Source organism: Babylonia areolata, chromosome 27 (assembly GCF_041734735.1).
Source record: "Babylonia areolata isolate BAREFJ2019XMU chromosome 27, ASM4173473v1, whole genome shotgun sequence".
In the NCBI taxonomy this organism is placed as follows: domain Eukaryota; kingdom Metazoa; phylum Mollusca; class Gastropoda; order Neogastropoda; family Buccinidae; genus Babylonia; species Babylonia areolata.
The window spans coordinates 30,366,522-30,388,782 of record NC_134902.1 but is presented as its reverse complement, the minus strand read 5'-3'; the positions used below and the strand labels follow the sequence as shown (position 1 = coordinate 30,388,782).

The following is a 22,261-nucleotide window of genomic DNA, read 5'->3' as shown; positions in this document are numbered from 1 at the left end:
AGATTGACATCGTTATCCCAGATAAATCCACCCGTGGGTAAAGCTTGTAACATCGCCCAACCATACAAGTTGTTCGCGTCGAGATACATGATATACGAATCCGTTTTTTCAGGCCTGTAATCTTTCATATACTTGTTATTAGCCTCTGCATATCTTCTTACAGTCATACTGATTCCACCGCGTATTCCCATCTCTATCATGTTATATTGTTCGATATCCGTCAACAGTTCGAGTTCTATTCCCGTACTCTTGAGTAAAGCATCCCAAGACATTCCGGGAAGCGTGTAATAATGAACAGGATCGAGATTATGAGTTCGCAAACACGTATTTCTAAAATTCTGGAACACATCGGCAAGTAACAGCACATCAGTGACTAAGTACAGATCGTTATAATCACCTAGATTCTTACATTTAAACTTCTTCCACACATTCAAGGCATGCTTGTGGTCACTTTCTGATATATCCGTGTTGTTAAGTTTACTAAAGAAATGACTTTTCTTTGGTAGTTTTGTATCTTCGTATTTACTCCAATCGGTAATATATTCGTACGGAAAGACTCCTTTTCTCGTAACGAGCTTGAACTCCTCCTCATCTGTGAAATGTTCGCGCGTTAAAAACTTCTTATCATCCGGAAGGTTCTTCGCAAGCTGGTCGAGACTCGAACTCAAGAATGCGAAACTATCTAAAAACTTCAGCCTTCCCCAACTGAATGTGATGTACTTCTCTTTATTATTCGCGATACACGTAATTCTACCACCACCTTTGTTCGCGAGCTCCGAAATGATCGCGTGAGAGTCGTAACCTTTGAGGTTGTGAAATAATATCGGCAACACAAATTCGTCGGGTTTTATTCTCAGTTTAAGATTACACGATGCATGCGCGGCACCTCTATAGTTCCCTGTGATATGGTCATGATCTCTCACTTTATCATTTGCGAGTAGTTCCCCTCTACATATCCAACAAACTCGTTCGTTTTCAAACGATTCGTTATCTTTTTTAGTCATCTTTATTGGAACTGGTTTTTTCAATTCCTTGACAGTATGATAATATATTATTCGAAGTTTATCGAGAAAATGACTGACCGCATTCTCACCACGAAATAGTTGCGGTTTGTACGCCCTTCCATCAGACCTAACATGCACAAACCCGTATGACGAGATGATGTATTCGCTTTCTTTGATGGTCTTATTCGAATCGGAATCGTCTTTTATTTCTTTACAAATCGCCTCAAAATCAGCATATATCACATCACTAACTTGCATTTGATTTTGAAAATTGGTAAATTTGATCATTTTTGTCTTCTCCGATGGCATCTCAACGCGAGAATAGTTCTTGTGATTGATCTGCGCACATCGCTTAATATGTTCTTCTAAAAGTTCTGATGATGTTGTACCTGTCAAGCAATACTCACAAAAGTACATTGCTGCTTTGTGTTTGTTTGTATTACTAAGTAGTCTGTTAAAGTTCTTAATATAAGTATAATGTTGTCCACCATTTTCATTTTCTATAATAAGAAGTTTAAGACGCTGCATGTTGGTGGGTTGTTTTGATATTCTTGCACGTTCAATCGTTCTATTTTTTAAATAGTATACATTAATAGCAATATTATTTTGAGTCTCAATCTTTGTAATTTGTTTTATAGGTGTAGGAAAGTCAATATTTTCAAAATTTAACCCATCATCAGAAGGATAGGCAGAAGTTAAATTAGAATTCGTTTTTGTTGGAAACTTGTGTGCACGTAAACAATGTCTTATACATTGATCATCTTTATTTTTAATATTAATCACAGCTCTTTTATTTTTTAACCAATGTGGTGATTCAATAAAGGATCCTGGAGATGTAATAGAAACTCTATTCACCCATAAACTAAAGATTCTTTTAATGAACCATCCTGAACCTTCATTTGTAAAATTTTCTATTTTTAACAAAATATGTTTTATTTGTTTTTCAATATCTTGATCATCAACAACATCAATAATACTTTGATATTCCAATCGAAATACAGCTACAGTAGTATCATTATTTTTAATTTGACCAAACTCCACCGTTAAAACAATATTTTGTTTGGTCAGTGGAATAGCTCTTTGGTTAATAGTGTCCACTTTACTCATCATAAACGAAAGCGGATCTATTTCATTCGGAAGAGCCGCAAGTTTATAATTTTTAATAATACTACCAAACTCCTCCGTGGATTCAGCTTTATGTTGTAGTTTACGTATATTTTTAATAAGTTCATCTTTTTTCATTCTACTAAAACCACGAATTTTGAGCTTTCGTGCAATATCTTTAAGCGTAACATTGGTCTCCCCCTCCAAAGCATCAAACCCCAGTGCTTTAATCAACTCAGTTTTATTCATAGATTCATGATTAGGAATCTCTTTTTTTTGAAGCAAGATCATGGTAATACTTTTCAGAATATCGTTGAGTCATTTTTACTCTCAATATGTTCTATATATAATCTTTTCTCAATAGGATTTCACAGCTGATCAATCTCTGATCCAATGATAACCCCACCAAAGGGTGGAATTACCCTCTAGAATAGGCTTCAAAAGGGTCAATTTCATCATCAGAAGCATAATCCTCATCCTCAGAGTCGCTTGAATGTTTCTCCACAATCGGGTATAGGATCAATCTTTTTCTCCACGGGAGGAGGCTTCTCTCTTTTTATACTTACATGTACAACAAATAGCATACTTCGTGCATACATAAAGGTTGCATTTTAAACAAAGTACTGGAAGTGGCATTCCTTTTCTATGGCATTTAATATGATCTTTGCAATAGCAGTCCCATGCAAGGTCGACCCGCATACTCCACTTGTTTTAACTTTGGGGGTACTCGCAAATTGTAAGCGGAAAAAGGATTTTTTCTATATTTACAATATAATGTATTTCTCTAAAAGGGTGATCGCAAGCCCTGTGCGCGCGGGCGGGAAGATCTGCGCGCGGCCACACTTCTTGGCTATTGATCCCGTCCCACACACGCCGAGCGGTCACCTAGCTTGCCAGCACACACACACACACACACACACACGCGGGGGATCGTTTCGCTCTCCATACACCTTTTTAAGCCGGGGTTTTTTTTATGGTTGTTGGACCTTATGGACGCTTAAATCGTTACATATAGAACCCCCATGACCATTTGGTTCTCCATACACATATTTAACCATCATTTTTTTATCTAGTGATTTGGCTCTCCATACACCTTTTTAAGCCGATCGCACGGGGTTTTTTTTTTATGGTTTAAGGCGTTGTTGGACCTTATAGACGCTTAAATCGTTACATATAGAACCCCCATCCCTTATACTACTACCCACGTCTATCATCTGTGTGCAGGTTACGACGAAACTTGTTCTTCCGGTGACACGTGCTCAACCACCGGTGCGACTTGCACCGACGGCACCAAGTGTGCGTGCCCAGACATCGGTGTAGTGAGTGATGACAAAAACTACATGTTGTAAGTACAGTTTGTGGTTTTACAAAGATGTCTCGCTTGGAAATACTGGCTGGAAATTGAGAATAAAATTTATGTGAAGGTCACACGTCATCTTTCAAAAAAATTGCAGTTGATTTGAGAGTAGGCAGGCTTGCGTGTGTACGTGCGTTTGTGAGTGTTGAGATGCGTGCGTGTGTGTGTGTGTGTGTTGTGTGTGTGTGTGTGTGTGTGTGTGTGTGTGTGTGTGTGTGTTATGAATATAAATATGTATATATATATATATATATATATATATATATATATATGTCTGTCTGTGTGTGTGTGTGTGTGTGTGTGTGTGTGTGTGAAAGAAAAAAAAAAGCAAGCGAGAGAGAGAGTTTCACACTTTGACTCTTTACTGTCATTAGCTTAATTAAAAGCCCATGTGACAGGACGGGTGATGTGGTGTATATGGGGAGTTGCAGTGTCAGTTTTGTTCCAATCATCTAAATAAAATAGAACAATAACTCTTTGCTTTCATCTTTTCTTCAAAATCATCATTTAGAGAACCATTGATATTTGCACATACTTTGCATTTACAGGCGTTTGGGATAATTTATTTTCCTTTTTTCGATTATTTACCACCTCGACGAAGTAATTTGCAACAGAGAGGATAAAGTTTTCGTCATTAGATCTTAAAACGCTGACAAAGGCTTTTCTCTTTGCAGCTGTATTAAATACAGTACACTTTTCCCTAACCTCCCTGTGAGCATGAAATGTTTATCTTCAGTACCATCGCCACCCTGTGGCATGTGGTTGTTATAATCGAAATGTATCTTTCTGTATGAAATGGTGTCTGGAAAGAAAAGAACCAACCTTATCTATCATTGCTTTCCCTTTCTCCATGCCAGTTTGGTTTGTAAGACGCTATAAGTCTAACCTTTAATTTTTCTGAGATAATCGCATTGCTGTAATCCGCTCCTTGACACATCCAAACAGGACCCCGAATCAATGTTCTGTTAAGGTTTCTTTGATTTGATAAACCCAGTTCTGTTTGCCTCTCTCTTCTTGCGCCACCATCATCTCATACGCTTGTCCACGTCATCTGGAAGCCGTTAGACTAGTCAGTTTAATCCATTAATTTACACCTTTGACGAAAGACTTAACACACAGTGGATATCTGCTGGTTTTCCCATATAATGCTACGTTTAATGAGTGAAGTGGAACGCCCAGAAAACATTTTCCAGCTATTACCTTTTTCAAGTTGATTATTGATCATAAGTCCCCAAATTTCTGCTGCATAAGTCAAGACCGGTACAACCTGTATATCAAATAGTTTGTTGTTTTTTGTTTTTGTTTGTTGTTGTTGTTTGTTTGGTGTTTGTTTGTTTTTCTGTTGTTGTTTTTTTGTTCGTTTGTTTTTCTTGTTTTTTTTTCTTCTAAAGGCTTACATCAGTGGAATGGAGCTTCCGAAATATATGAGAATTTCTATTACACCTTTACTTTTTTATATTTTGTTTCAGCCCATTCAGGTGACAGACAATTTTGTTGCAGATATCATTCCCAAATACTTTCAAACTTCGTTACTGTTATTTCCTAATCTCCATACAACCAATTTTCATGAGGTGGAAGGTGGTCCTCATTACGGAAAACTATAACATTAGTCTTTTCCAGATGTACAGAAAGCTGCAATCTGTCTGCTTCTTGCTTTGAGACAGTTATCTATTCTGTAATCCGTATCAGACAAAAGTACAATATCATCCGTAATTAGCATCAAGAACAAGAAACGTTTGACGGTAGAGCACGTTTTAACCCGCTGTTTAGTAATGAAACCTTTTTTGCCTCCAGAAATTACGGAACACGTGTTACCCGTTTCAAATGTTAACATTTTTTGGAAAAAGTTATGTATTTCAAATGGTCTTTATTAAAGTTAACTAGTTATGTGTTAAATGGTCCATTTGGTTGTTTATTGTAGGTCCCCACATGAACCTCTTTTCAAATAATAATCTACAGAAGTAGTGCACACAATATTTGATTATTGATCTTTTTTTCTTTCTTTTTTTTCTTTTTTGTTGTTGTCCTAATCCCGCTTTCTCCGTCCCGCCTCTCACACACACCCTTCCAGTATTATGTTTTTTTTCTTTCTCCAATCACTGACACTCAACCTCTCCATTTTAGATTTTGTAACTTTATCTTTTCCACATTCTGTTCTCTCTCTCTCTCTCTCTCTCTCTCTCTCTCTCTCTCTCTCTCTCTCTCTCTCTCTTCTTTTCTTAGTCCCCTCCCCCCTTACCCCCTCCCCTCCAACCTCAACCGCCCCCCTTTTCATTCGAATATATATAGAAATGTCGATTTCTAATTAATAATAACAATCATCATTATGATAGAAATGATAATAATCCAAATAATAATAATAATAATACTATCATTTATTTTCAATCTAATATCATCATCTTAGATGAACAGACTAAAAAAAAATAAGCGAACCATCAAGAACAAATCTACTGCTCCGGAAATCATCTGAATTCCATGTCTGCCCTTTTTTGATAATGCAACAGCAAGTTCATTAGTGAACAAAGAAAATGACTGAGACTTTGCAGAATAGGCTAATTACTTTCAGTACGTATGCGTACAAAGACAGAATCATATGTGCTTTTAAGGGCCATATAAAGCTTTTTCTCAGAATATCCCACAGAATATAACGATTTCACAGAATCACACGCTTTTTCTGAAATCCACGAATGTAACATATTATTTAGAATTCTGTAACAGACAATTTTGACCAGAGTATACAGAGTGAATGTCTGGCCCACCGTGCTTTTACCAGCTATAGAACTCACCTGTTGCTCATGTTTTTTCTCCTCTATTTCTGCCCACGCGCACTTAGTAAGTTGGAGAGAGAGAGAGAGAGAGAGAGAGAGAGAGAGAGAGAGAGAGAGAGAATAAAAGAACATGTCTGCTGTGTCCTCTTCGTCTTTTACATTTTGTTCTTTTTGATATTATTTTTGTAATCTTTATCATGAGTGTAACTGTAATGATTATGTTCATTATGATTATGATTATTTGATATTATAATTGTATAACTATGATGATAATTATCATCATCGATGTCATTATTATCATATTATCGCAGTTATCCTTGGGGTTCTCTGGTAGCCACTGTTAATTCTTATTCACTTTACGCTTAAGTTGTCATGTTTATGGATGTACCTTTCATTTCTGGGAAATATACCCATCTCAGACGGAAAATGGAGAGAGAGAGAGAGAGAGAGAGAGAGAGAGAGAGAGAGAGAGATTCATTCTATCATTCATTCATTCATTCGATCTCACCCTTTGCTCCTCATTAAGGGGTAAATGAACAACAAATACGAATCCATTGATAAAATCAGATATAATGGATAATGGCTTTTCGAAATATCCAAGTACCACAGCAAAATGATATATAAAAGATTTATACATGGAGAGAGAGAGAGAGAGAGAGAGAGAGAGAGAGAGAGAGAGAGAGAGAGAGAACTCAAAACTCAAAACGTTTTTATTTAAGGATTATGATTTTAGGCATAGCCTGTTCTTCCAATATGTCCTTGCTAATCTACATCTATTACAAATAGCACACATATAAATGAAGGGGAAAAGTATTCATGCAGAAGGACATACATAATGAAGAAAACAAACCCTCCCTCGCCCCCCCCCCTGTCCCCCCCCCCCCCCACACACACACACCCGTACGCACACACATGCATATACACACGCGCGCGCGCGAGCGCGCACACACACATGCACTATGTGTGCGCGCGCACACACACACACACTCACACACACACACACACACACACACACACACACACACACACACACGCACACACACACACACACACACACACAAAGATTGACAGATGGATAGGAAAGTGTGTTTCTCTCTCTCTCTCTCACACACACACACACACACACACAAACACACACAGATGTCATCTGTATACAAGTTCCAGAAACATCCGGGTAGGTACAGTATTGTTACTGCCTCTGAAGTCTACGTATGGCAAGTGCAACATACTAGTGACTACAACCATCATCAATATTACTTGGACATTTGTCACGATTATGATAGAACGAAATGAATACATTTCTGCATGCATATAAAATAGAGCGAAAAAAGAAAAGAAAGAAAGAAAAGAAGAAATAAAAAGGACAAAAGAAGCAAAACAAAACAAGATAAAATGAGAAAGCAAGAAAAAGAACAACAACAACAACAACAACTATAACTGATACAATAAATGAGACATAACTGACCTCTTTGCTACTGCCTACAGTAATTCAAAGATCAAAGTTATTTACTGTTGGAAGGGGTGAAGATATTTCCGCAGACTTGATTTGAAAATAGGTAGAAAACTGCCCGTTTGTATGTGCAAAGGAAGGGATGCACCCGAAAATGCAAAACTAGTTTCGAACATATCAATTCGGGTGCGTGGTAAAATGTATTTGTTAGAGCCGTATCGGCATGAGGCTCGTGTAAGCAGGTGTTTTAGATATTGTGGTGCCAAGTTATTGTGCGTTTTGTACGGGAGTAATGCATTGTTGAATTCTAGCTGTTTTTAAAGTGGAAGGATATTCAATCTGGCTTGCTTTTCTAAAGTTGACAGTGAGTGATCTGGTAGAATCAATCTGGCTGCTCTCTTGTGGAGAGAATTTAGTTTCTAAAGATGAACATCTGCTGCACAGTTCCAAACAACAGATGCATAGTTGATGTGAGAAAGACAGTGAGCGTGGAAGAACATTTTGCGAGCTTCACTGTCTGTGTAAGGTTTGAGCTGATTGAGTAAAAACAGACTGCGTGCCAGCCTTTTACAGACAGAATCAATGTGAGTTTGCCATTTCAGTTCTTCATCAATTATGACTCCCAAGACGCGGTGCTCGCGAACCTGATCAATGGAGTATATCATCGACATTCAGGGTGAGAACAAGGGGATTTAGACTATTTAGAAACACCATTTAAGCCCTTTTGAAGAAAATACTGAAATGAAACAACGATGACAGCACTGGAATGAAGGGAAGTGTCATCTGTAAAAAGGTCACACGACGAAACTCTGGAGTCTGATAAAGACAAAGGAAGATCATCGACAGATATGCAAAATAGAAGCGGCCCTAGAACAGATCCTTGAGGAACACCACTTTTTATTGCTCCCGTAGAACAGAATCTACCGTTGGTGAACATATTTTGTATTCTGTCGGTAAGGAATGATTCGAAAAGGGACAGCGTGGTGGGTTCTCTGAGATACAATGACAATTTTGTAAGTAATATTTTGTGGTCAACGAGATCAAAAGCTTTCTTTAAGTCAAGAAAAACAGCACCTACGATTTCACTGCGGATGATGCCAGACAACCATGAATCACACAGACGGACTAATGCTGTTTGACATGAGTGACGATGTCGGAAACCCGACTGCAAAGGATGGAAAAGTTTGTGTTTTTCAAGATATTGCATAAGATGTCATCTAATATCATCATCTTAGATGAACAGACTATAAACAAATAAATATCATCATCTTAGATGAACAGACTATGAATAAATAAATAATAAGCATAAGATGTTTATGAACATGTCTTTCGAGTGGTTTCGACAATACTGACAGAAGCAAAATAGGTGTAAAGTTGTTCAGATCTGACGTGTCTTTTGACTTCGGTAATAGAATAACTTTTGCTGATTTAAGAGCAGGGGGAATTATACCCTGTTCGATGCACAGGTTGTATATGAATGTAAGGGGGACAACGATGAAAGGAAGAGCGAGTTTTAACAGAGGCATTAATGCCATCAGGTCCAATTGATTTTTTGTTTCTTAGACTGGAAATGAGAGCACCAACTTCATGGATTGCAACAGGAGATATCTTTAAGGAATCTTCTCGTTCAAGTCTGCTGTTACAGAACGTAAAAAGAGAGGATGGCACATTATAATTTTCCGCGGACAGTGTTTCGTTAGATTTTGTTGACTCAGCTATGTTTAAGAAATGGTTGATGAATGCATCAGGCGACCATGTGTAGTGTTTTTGAATTCTAACGCGACACGTGTTAGTAATTTCATTAATTGCTTGCCACAGGGAGGGAATATTTCTATTGGTTGTTCACAGTTTGTTGAAGTGTGCTTGTCTTGAAGCACGAATGAGATCTGTTACTTTGTTTCTTTGTAGTGTGCTAGTCTGCTTTCGTTTTTTTTTTTTGTTTTTTTTTTTTCTTTTCGCGTTTTTAAAAAAAAATTTTTTTAATAGATTCTGGTAGAGGTTCTAAATTTTCTTTCTCTCTTTCTCTTTTATTTTTTTTTATTTTTTATTTTTTTTTTAGTTTCGCGTTGAAGGCTATCGCGCTCATCCATTGCTTCTGATATTTCCGGTGTGAGTCAGCCAGGAAGGTGGGGACATTTAACTCTTTTCCTCAGAAAAGGCGCATGTTTATCTATTATAGAAAGTAGTATGTCATAAAAAGTATCTACAGCTTCGGTTGGGTCAGAAGAATTCAAAACATTATTGAACAGTGCTAAGCGGAGATCGTGGGGAAAAAAAACAATTTTATCGAAATTCTTGAAAGATCTGTAGTACATAGTTGTATGACCTTTGCTTGGTGATTAAGGGGGTTTATATAACAAAGTGCAGACTTTTACAGAATGGTCACTGATACACTTGTCTAACACGTTTACATCAGTAATCGAATGTTCGTTATTCGTGTATATCTGATCCAACAGGGTAGTGGAAGTGGAAGTAACTCTGGTAGGATTTTTCATCAATTGGTGCAAGCCAAAAAGCTTGATGGTTGACTGCCAGGCTGGTTGGGGTTTTAATAGTTCATAATTAAAGTCGCCAAGCAGTAAGGTGTTGCGCTTACAAGCGTTAACTTGATCTATCATATGTACAAAGTCATCAAGCCAGGTATTTTTCGATGCAGGGTTTCTGTAAAGGTATCCAAGAAGAATGGGGGGCGACATACAATATTTTATTTCAATCCAGATGCACTCAATCATTGTGTACTCTAAATCAGTTCTCCTTTTGACATATTAGGATATACTGTTGTGTATATATATTGCAAGTCCAGTTTCACCGTGGCTAACTGCATCTCGACGAATTATGTCATAGTTGGGGATCGACAGCATTTCGTTTGCTATTCGGGAGTCAACTGCGTTTCACAGAGTCCATGCACGTGGATGATAGGAGGTCCGTTCAAAAGTAAACATATATCGGGTATTTTGTTATACAAAGGGAGCAGTTCTTGTCCCGTTGGCTTGGCCAAACCGCACGGTGTTTCCATGTAAGCGGAGGTTGAAGATTCATATTATTACACAAAAATAAAGAAATAAAATAATAATACCAAGGAAATGTTTCTAAAAATTCAAATAAGTAGCAACTGCAACAACTGCAACACACCTATTTGAACCACCAAATGAATTATGTCAAAACACAACACGACGTACACACTCAGCGCACACAGGAAAATCCACACCCAGAATAATGATATAAAAGTAGAAAAGGAGTGTCACTGTGATTTAAAAGTTCACAATCGTTCCGCAAAGTTTGCAGTTTGTTATGGTCCAGCAGCACCGTAGGGAGGTAACCCGTATGAAAGAATCCATGAACAGAAAACAGTAAGATAAGATTGAGATAAAAGAGTAATAATAATGAATGGGAAACAATAAAACAAAGGTAAAAGTATTGTCACGATGAGTTAGGTTCACAGAATGATCGCGTCACTCGAACCACACAGAATATTCTACACAGTTTGTGCAACAGCAGCACTCTAGGAAGGTTCACCAGAGTTCAGGTGCGTCACTTGAACCACACAGAATATTCTACACAGTTTGTGCAACAGCAGCACTCTAGGAAGGTTCACCAGAGTTCAGGTGCGTCACTCGAACCACACAGAATATTCTACACAGTTTGTGCAACAGCAGCACTCTAGGAAGGTTCACCAGAGTTCAGGTGCGTCACTCGAACCACACAGAATATTCTACACAGTTTGTGCAACAGCAGCACTCTAGGAAGGTTCACCAGAGTTCAGGTGCGTCACTCGAACCACACAGAATATTCTACACAGTTTGTGCAACAGCAGCACTCTAGGAAGGTTCACCAGAGTTCAGGTTCAGGTTGTTCTTTAACGGGGATGTTCCGACCACTGAGCCCAATGGAAAGGAGTGGCAGTCGCGGTAACATAAACAGGCCGCCACACGCGGCAGCCGGTTTTCCATCTTGCTGGAGGCTGGCAGCGTATATTTCACTGCTGGACAGTAGTACAGTGTAGACATTTTCAGCAAAATGTTTACTTGTTGTTTGGCAATAAACTGCGATAGTTGGTATGGGAAAGAGTACTATTTGTCAAAAAAAAAAAAAAAAAAAAAAAAAGGGGGCGCCAAACAAACGATCTTTTATTTTTGACATCTCTCTCTCTCTCTCTCTCTCTCTCTCTCTCTCTCTCTCTCTGACTCTATTCAGTTTTTCTCTCTGTCTCTCTCTGTCTCTGTCTATCTCTGTGTGTCTGTCTCTTAGTCTTGACCATAATAATGATAATGATAACGACTAATAATAATGATAGTCATGATATTAATAATGTTGATAATGATAATACCAACAATTGATGATGATGATAATAACAACAACAACAATATAATGATGATGATAATAATAATAGTAATAATAATTATGATAATAATGATGATGATGATAAAAAAAATAATGATAATTAAAGCAACAAATAGTTGTCTCAGACAGTATCAGTATCAGTAGCTCAAGGAGGCGTCACTGCGTTCGGACAAATCTATATGCGCTACACCACATCTGCCAAGCTGATCCCTGACCAGCGGCGTAACCCAACGCGCTTAGTGAACGTTCCATGTCTTTTGTTGCACCTAAACAATGGAATTCACTGCCCTCACACCTCCGTCACACCCCAGCACCTGCATTCAAGAGAGCATTCAAAACATATCTTTTCAAACTGTACTTTTCTCACTGAGTTTTTTTCCATCTGTATATGCTTACTGTGATTTTTGTTGCTGGATATGCTTTTTGCGTTGGTGATACCTGGTTCCCTGGTGTTTATTTTTGACAGTGGTGAATGTGGCGTGCCTTGCTTTGCTGTGATTTGCACCTGTGGGATTTGAGACTGTGATGGCGGCTGTGTCAATTTACATGTGTGTGTGTGTGTGTATGTGTATATATATGTATGTATGTGTATATATATATATGTATGTATGTATGTATGTATGTATATCTTTTATCATGTCAGTCTTACATATGCATATTTTAGCCATTGTCATGTTAAACTTTGTAGACAGTCTTAAGTTTCATTATTTTTTATTGTGAAGCGCGGTGAGCCCCATCTGAGATGGGGATACTGCGCTATAAAAGCCTACATTTTATTTCTATTATATTAGTCAAGCCCTGTGAAAAAAAGAAGAAAAAAAGAAGTAAATTAGTATTAAAAATTAGATATAATAATGAGGATAATAGTAAAATAATAATACACTAACGCCCACAGTCACACACACTCCCTCACTCTCTCTCTCTCAGACACACAAACACACACACGCATACATCCATAAACGCACGCATGCATCGACACACACACGCATGCATACCTAAGCTCGCACAGTGTGAGCACCTATCCTCTCTTCACTGGTTAGAATGCTTGAATACATATTCAAGGATCCCTTTCTGACGCTGGCAATTCTGCTAGGAAAAACAACAACAATGAAATCGTTTGATTTGTGTCATGGAATGAAACGGACTGAAAGTAAGAATGGTTGGCTGTTCAACTGTTTAGTGTCTTTCTGCTAGAAGAGGGCTTTTTCAGGGCATGGGCGATGACACCGAATGTGTTGTTTCAGTGCTCAAAGATGGTCAGACTTGCACTGATGATGACCAGTGTTCGTCCAAAAAGTGTGAAGGCACCGAGACCAAAAAATGCGGCTCTGGTAAAGATATCTGTATCTATGTATCTATCTAGCTGTCTGTCTATCTATCTATCTATCTATGCATCTATGCATCTGTGTATTTGTTTCTATCAGTCCGTCCACCTATCTATTTATTTTTGGGCGCGTACGTCTGCGTTTGTGTCTGTGAGTGCGTAGCTGCGTGTGTGTCAATGTGCATGCACGCACACGCATGCAGATACTCAAACGCACAGTAGAACACAACACACATACATATACACATATACACACAGACAAATTCACTCACACGTACAGTATGAACGCAAACACTCATACACACACCCATACCCGTTCTCCCCCCACCCCCTTCCCCCTACACACACGTGTGCGAAAACACATGCACGTAAACAAATGTGCACTCGTCTATGTGATTCAAAATCGTTAGAACTGGCCTGACTCACTCGTTTTATACCCACGTTATCATCCCGAGATTTGTGTGGCAAATTATGTTAGTCTTTTGACGTCTCATGAACATCGCCGTGTACATTGCCTCTTAGGGTGCAACAAATTACATTTAAACGGCATTCTTTGTTTTGGGAAACCATAATTTAACCCATTCAGTGTCCAGTGTGACAGATACGAAATTTAAGACATGCTATTTTCAGTGTCCACTGTCACAGGTACGAAATTGAAGACATGCTATTTTCAGTGTCCAATGTGACAGATACGAAATTGAAGACATGCTATTTTCAGTGTCCACTGTCACAGGTACGAAATTGAAGACATGCTATTTTCAGTGTCCAGTGTGACAGATACGAAATTGAAGACATGCTATTTTCAGTGTCCAATGTGACAGATACGAAATTGAAGACATGCTATTTTCAGTGTCCAGTGTGACAGATACGAAATTGAAGACATGCTATTTTCAGTGTCCAGTGTGACAGATACGAAATTGAAGACATGCTATTTTCATTGTCCAGTGTCACAGGTACGAAATTGAAGACATGCTATTTTCAGTGTCCAGTGTGACAGATACGAAATTGAAGACATGCTATATTCAGTGTGACAGATACGAAATTGAAGACATGCTATTTTCAGTGTCCAGTGTGACAGATACGAAATTGAAGACATGCTATTTTCAGTGTGACAGATACGAAATTGAAGACATGCTATTTTCAGTGTCCAGTGTCACAGATACGAAATTGAAGACATGCTATTTTCAGTGTGACAGATACGAAATTGAAAGACATGCTATTTTCAGTGTCCACTGTGACAGATACGAAATTGAAGACATGCTATTTTCAGTGTCCACTGTGACAGATACGAAATTGAAGACATGCTATTTTCAGTGTCCAGTGTGACAGATAGGAAATTGAAGACATGCTATTTTCAGTGTCCAGTGTGACAGATACGAAATTGAAGACATGCTATATTCAGTGTCCACTGTGACAGATACGAAATTGAAGACATGCTATTTTCAGTGTCCACTGTCACAGGTACGAAATTGAAGACATGCTATTTTCAGTGTCCAGTGTGACAGATACGAAATTGAAGACATGCTATAGTCAGTGTGACAGATACGAAATTGAAGACATGCTATTTTCAGTGTCCACTGTGACAGATACGAAATTGAAGACATGCTATTTTCAGTGTCCAGTGTGACAGATACGAAATTGAAGACATGCTATTTTCAGTGTCCAGTGTGACAGATACGAAATTGAAGACATGCTATTTTCAGTGTCCAGTGTCACAGATACGAAATTGAAGACATGCTATTTTCAGTGTCCAGTGTGACAGATACGAAATTGAAGACATGCTATTTTCAGTGTCCAGTGTGACAGATACGAAATTGAAGACATGCTATTTTCAGTGTCCACTGTGACAGATACGAAATTGAAGACATGCTATATTCAGTGTCCAGTGTGCCAGATACGAAATTGAAGACAGGCTATTTTCAGTGTCGAGCGTGACAGATACTAAATTGAAGACTTATGCCATTTTTGTCTGTCTGCCCAAGATATGAATTCACTGCGTAAAAAATAATATCCAGTTGCTCTGATCAGACATGTCGGATAGTAGGATTCTTGAAAGAGGAATTTACATAACCAAATGCCCAAGGATCAGATTGGTATAACTGCAATCTTTCTTCCAGCAATTTTGAAAAGATCAGAAGATATTTGCACTGTGCATGCCTAACTATTAATTCAACCCAGATACCCTGTATTTGCTGTTGTCTACCCCTTTTTTCATATGAATCTTATGAGCTGTAAAAAAAGATTGAATATTTTTGTATTTTTTGTAAACATGAAATAAAGGTTAGCGCGAGCATTATTAACACACACACACACACACACACACACACACGCACGCACGCACGCACGCACACACGCACGCACGCACGCACACACACACACACACATGCGCGCATATGCGTGCATATTCATACACGCATAAACAAACATACGCGAATGCACACACATACACACACAAACACAAACACACAGTCACACACACACACACAAAAGCCTGAATTCAGCACAGGCACAGATGTTTATAGCCGAGACAGTGGCGTCACCGCCAATGATTTCCATGTCATTATGAAACCTGTCACACTTTGTCTTGTGTGCAGGAGCTGCTGCCATCACAAGCTCTCTGATTCTGATGGCGGTGACCTTGGTGACCTCCCGCTTCCTGTAGACCCCAGCAGTGTCCTTCACTTGACCTCGACCCTGACCAGCCAGTGCAGAACCCGGATGTCTGTCTTGGAGACTTTTTTTTTTTTGCCAACCAAAGACTAGCTTTCTGTTCTGGCAATGGAAACTATGCTGTCAGAAATCTTGATTTCTTTGATCTGATCATCTGAACAATCAACAACAACGACAACAAGTAAAGTTACAACAGAACGTGTTTAATTCGCCTTCACCTCTTGCACAATTTAACAATAACATCAACAAAAAGTGAAATGCAGTCAAAGAAAAAAAGACCATTAGAAAATACTCTTGCTGACCCGATAAAAGAATGAGCTGGATTAAATATTTTGGTTTATGGGAAGGTGTGATTTAAAGCCAACTAGTGAGAGGACAGTATTCGCCACCATCTGTTTCCTCTTGGTCGTTTTGTCAACCAGCCAATAACTCTACTGAGGAAACGTCGCCGGGCAGCTGGGTTGTGTACTAGTTGGTCACACAACTGACCTGAGCTATGCCACAAGGACTTACGAGAAAGTGTAAACTGGATGCCATTTTTTATTCTTTTTGCTGTATCCCCGTAGGTCATACTTCTGTATCCCATCATGCTGTTTTACATCTCTGCCTGCCTCTGTCCATAAGGAAATCGTAATCTGACAACGTGACGTGCTGCTTTTTATTTTCTTATTTTTTTAAAGTTTCATTTAAGGCGCAAATCGAAATGGAAAATCTATACGTAATGCTCCAATGATAATCATGCCGTGGTCATTATTCAGTCTTGATACTAACGAATGATTGGCAACTGTGAGCACCAGCTTCTTCAGACGTACACCGTTTGTTAGTAACGACCAGATCAGATTCTTTCCGTTGATGAATACTGTTACCCATGCCATCAAAGCTGTTATTCGTATAAAAAAAAAAAAAAGAGAGAGAAAAAAAAAGAAAGAATAAACGGTAATTTTCACAATCATAAGAAGTCGTTAGAAAGCGTACAGTTACACAGATAGAAAATAACGCTATTGTTTGTGTAACTGAGTTTTGGAGAAAATATTAATTAGGCCACACATGAAATGTTTGAATTATAGTTCTAGTTTTGGACAATTTTCGCGTGCATACTTTGGATTTTTCTTATTTATTTATTTATGTATTTATTGAACAATATGCTTTTACGTAGCTCATCAACACTGCGCTAATGGCTGGTTTCAAGTGCTTTAAAAGCTCATAGATCAGACTGCATACTGACTGACATTCAGATAATTTGACATACTGAACGATTCACTATCACTGCAATAAGTTGTTCAAAATTTCCCCAAAGGAGCATTCGGAAATTTGATGAAATGTTCTTACAAACGAAACCAATGAAATCGAAGTGAAAAAAAAAATCAGATAACAATCTTTCATGCACATAATGCATGAAAATTAAAAACCATTCCTCAGCTGCTAGTGCTTTTCGGATGCTTGTTTTTCAGAAGTGGGAAAAAAGTAAAACGCCTTTCGTTGTTTGTTTGGTACATCTCACAGAAAAAATATTTCAAAAGTGTATGGACGGAGCATTGAGCTTTGACAGACAGAGTAAAGTGACACTTTCTGACTTTCTCTAACAGCAGACAACAACACCTCTCTCTGCCCTGCAACAAAAGTATGCAACGTTTACAACACCTCTTTCTGTCCGTTACTGGTGACGATCATCGTCCCAGTCTCATCTTGTGTGAAAAAGAGAGAGGCGGTGGCAGGATGGAAACCATTTTACCGGTTCTTCAACCTTCCGTCTTGGGGCGCGCTTTCTCTGTCTCTCCGACCTGTTCCGTCATACTGACCTTTCTCCCTTAAACCGGTTGTGATGATGCAGGCCCCTTGGGGCCTGTCGAGCAGGATGGATTCCCTCCCCTGTCGCCAAATTTCTCTGGACCGCCGCTTCTCTTCCGAGAGTCTGCGCGTCACTTCCGGAAGGGAGGCAACTCTGTAGATTCCGCAAGCGTCGATACCAGCCAGTGGGAACTTTAATTGTTGGTAGACAACTGGATGAGTCTGATCAGACTTTGGGTTCTGATGGATATTTAGTGATTCTGATCAGATCTGGTGTATGGTAGAGAATGGGTGTTTGATGTGGTTTGGATAATCACTAGGAAATTGGAAGTCTGGTCATACTTAGGTCATTATTTCACTAGATAACTGGTGAGTCCAACGTGATTTTGAAGATTGGCCGGGGAACTGTTGAATTTGACGATGGCAAAAACAGAATTTGAGCAGCACCATCTTTATCAAATCTACATAGAAGACATTTTTTGTGTGGCACATAAAATATTTGCAGTGCTTACAGTTCAAAAGAGATGAAACTGAATAACGGGCAGGCTTTACATCAACAATACATTTCAAGCCTGCACGTTTTAGATGAACATTTATGCAAAAATCGCGTGAGAGTCACTCTTTTCATTGGGATGCTGACACCTGGCCCCCACACATCTGTTTTTGTGACATGTTTGTGTTGCACGTGCTTTAGCTTCAAGATCAAGTGTTATCTTTTCTGTACACGCTGTTGTTGATGAACAGTTCTAGGAAGCTGGTATCACAATGCAAAGCATCTTCGAAACCAGGCCATCTGTAACTCGTAGATGAAGTTTTGTATCTCATCGTGTCTGATAAAAATTAAAAAAAAAAAAAATTCACTGTGTGTTCATGTTTATATGTATGTATGTAGGCATGCATATATCCATGTATGTATGTAGCAAACACTCTAACCCATCCGGACCCAAGGAATCCAAACAACACCAACCCAGTCCTAGCCGAACATAGCCCAGCCAACCTAGCCCACCCCAATCTAACCCAAACCAGGCCAAACCAGACCAGAAAAAAAAGTAAACCAACCCAACCAAGTTTCAGCCCAAGGAGGCGCCGAAGCGTGAGGACTGACCCATATACGCACCAACACATCTGCTATGGGAGTGTGGAGGGTAGTGGGAAGAGCACATGCCTTGGCCTTCGCATTGACCCTGCACAGTGGTCAGAGTGTAGCCTCAGTTTTAGTAACACTGACATAACATGTAATGGAACAACTGAACAGATAAAGAAGCAAATACAACACAATTCAACAAAGTGAAAGATACGTAGGAAGGCGAATCAATGTTAAGAAAACAGGAATAAAAATGGTCTGCGCTCATCGAACCCGCGGGCACCCACACACGCAGGCACAATGATGTAAGCGTGCAAATGCGCGCGCGCACACACACACGCATAGATACACACACACACACACACACACACACACACACACACAAATACGCATGCACGCGCGCGCACACACACACACACACACACACACACACACACATGGAGTCACACACACACACACACACACACACACACACACACACACACACATGGAGTCACACACACACACACACACACACACACACACACACACTCACACACACACACTGACATATATACGGTATCTACTGACGTCTCACAAACAACACTTCATTCGGCTGAATTACGCATGTGCATACTACACACACGCAATCAAATACACACTGACGCACTCATGCAAACACACACACACGGACACAGAGAAAGTGAGAAATCATATTCCGCCACTGTTGCACACACACTTATATATTTATATAAAAGAAGACATATCTTTTATTTTTTCAATAAGAATTTCATTTTTCCAATCCGATTTAATTCCAGAAATGAAACACACACACAGACACACACACACACACACACACACACACACACACACACACACACACACACACGTGCGCGCGCGCGCGCGCTAAAGATTGAGAAAGGTAGATATTTAGAATATTCCACAAGAAGACAGATTGTGCAACAAGTGTAACATACTGGAAGACGAAATCCATCTTCTTGATCATGATGTTAAATATAAAACCTTAAGGCAACATTTTTAAAATGATATTCAAAATTGGAATAACACAGGAAATATTCCCAGTCAGATGATGCTAACAGATGCTGAATATATACAAACAAGATTAGTAAAATTTGTTTATGAATGCTGCTGCAATTTATTGCATTAATTGATTGATTAATTGTGTGTTTTTCATTCATTCATTCATTTACCATTGCACTTGTGTCTTATAAACCTTAAAGTTTCATGACAATAAAATCTATTCTATTCTACTCTATTCTATTCACACACGCACACACGCACATACACACACACACACACACACACACACACACACACACACACACACACACAGACATGTATACGGTATCTGCGTCTCACAAAAAAAAACATCAATTGAAAGCAATCAATTGGATGATTTACGCATGTGCACACACACACACACACACACACACACACACACACACACACACACACACACACCATAGTCCGCCAATTGTGCACCATCATCATCATCATCATCATCATCTCCAAAAGGCCATTCAACACACACACGGGTTGATATATAGCTGTGTCCTGTTTTTTGTTTGGACTGCATCAAGTCAGGTCAAAAAAAGCAAGGCAAGTCAAGTTAAAGTTATTATGTCAAAGCCAGAAAAAACTGCCTGTGGTCGTTCTGCTCGTGCTCACAATACAAACATGAAATCATACATCTAAAAGACATCAACATGTGCACCCACGTCCTTATATACACTTACACCACATATCAGTTAAACAGATGATGATGATGAAGTCAGTATAGAAACTCCAAGCTGTAAAACAAAACTAAAGATTAACAAATGAGGCAGAAAAAAACCCACTAAAACAACCCATGAAATTGCAGCAGAAAATTAACATTTTACAGTAAACTAACTGAACATCTCAACTTACATATTAAAAAATTAAACGACAAAAAAATCAATTCCATAATAAAGTTAACTTTTTTTTCTCTTTTTTTTGGAGGGGGGTGGGGGCAGTGATAAGAAACTGTAGGGAGAGAAGGACAGTGCAAGGTCTTCAGAGAAGAAGCCCCCCTCAGTCAAGTGTTTCGGCCCTTAACTTCTTACACTCTAAGGGGGCCGGGATGCACCCAGATCATGGATGCCCTTGTAGTGCCGCCTTTCCTTCTTTTTTTTTTCCTGGTCCTCAGCAGGTTCGAACCCACGCCTCCAGGGTGGTCGCCACTTCAGGACTGAGTCACCTTTTCTGGCAGACGTTTTAACCACTGAGCCATCGTACACCAGATCCAGCTTGGCATAAACAACTAAAATAAGAAAGTTCCATCTCCTCCTCCCCTTCTTTCTCCATCTCTTTCTTTCCCTTTCCCCACCTATATATAATACTTTTGTGAAGTCTCCCAATGACGGACCAGGCGGAGGAGAAAACCTTTCCCAATGGCTGTGAAGGGGAAAGAGGATGACCAAAGGGCAGGGGGAGCTCTTATCCTTGGCTGGAAGTCCTCCTAGGAGACGGAACTCTGAAGAAAAACCTGCACCTGCCGAGGCCGTTCTACACGTGGCAGTATCTGCACCTGTGGGGCTGTGAGCGTTGGTAGGCGAGAGAGAGCGGAAGGGACTGCACAACTCTTCACTAAAAAAAAGTCATCTGTGCTGGTCAGGCAACCAGGCTAATGTTGGAACGACGAGCTATCCCTTCAAACACCCAGCTTTCCCAAGCCCTGCAGTGATAGACAAGTGGTAACAGGGACAGGCAGAGGATGCTGCTGGCAGTTCCTAGTCACGACTCTGCACGCAGGCGGCTGTGAGGTGATGGTCGTACGCCGTAGACTGGGGCAGGTGCGGCGCCCGTATCCTCCCACAGTGTCAGAGCAGCCCTTTTTAGGGACAGCACTGTTCTCCCCACATGGGGAAGGGGACATAAAAGGATCTCAAAACAAAGCCTGCCTCGCCTAGTACCTAGTATGAAGCCGCACCTACTTGGACATCCAACACTAGTGGTCGAAAACAACAGAAGAAAAGAACCAGGAGTCATGCCCTGACTCTGGGTGCCTGGAATGTTCGCACCCTTTTAGACAGAGATGACAGACCAGAAAGGCGCACAGCGCTCATTTCTAGAATGCTTGATCGCTACCAGGTGGACATAGCAGCCCTGAGCGAAACCAGGTTTGCCGGTGAAACCCAGCTGGAGGTAGTTGGCTACACCTTCTACTGCACCTACACCTTCTACTGCATTGGGAAGCCAGATGGCACCCCAAGAACCTCAGGCGTGGGCTTTGCCATACGAACCAAATTTGCACAACAGTTCGACAGCCTTCCACGTGGATCCGAGGATCGCTTCTCCACATTCATCAGCTGCTATGCCCGGATGATGACCAACCCTGATGACATCAAAGA

At 39.7% G+C, this 22,261-nt stretch overlaps 1 long non-coding RNA gene across 1 annotated transcript; it reads left to right on the top strand.

The window, feature by feature from the left end:
• Positions 1-3,440: 3,440 nt before the first annotated feature.
• LOC143301650 (uncharacterized) lies at positions 3,441-17,796 on the top strand. Its single transcript, XR_013057820.1, has 3 exons — positions 3,441-3,453; positions 13,269-13,355; positions 15,943-17,796. It is a non-coding gene; the product is annotated as an uncharacterized LOC143301650 (long non-coding RNA).
• Positions 17,797-22,261: the final 4,465 nt, after the last annotated feature.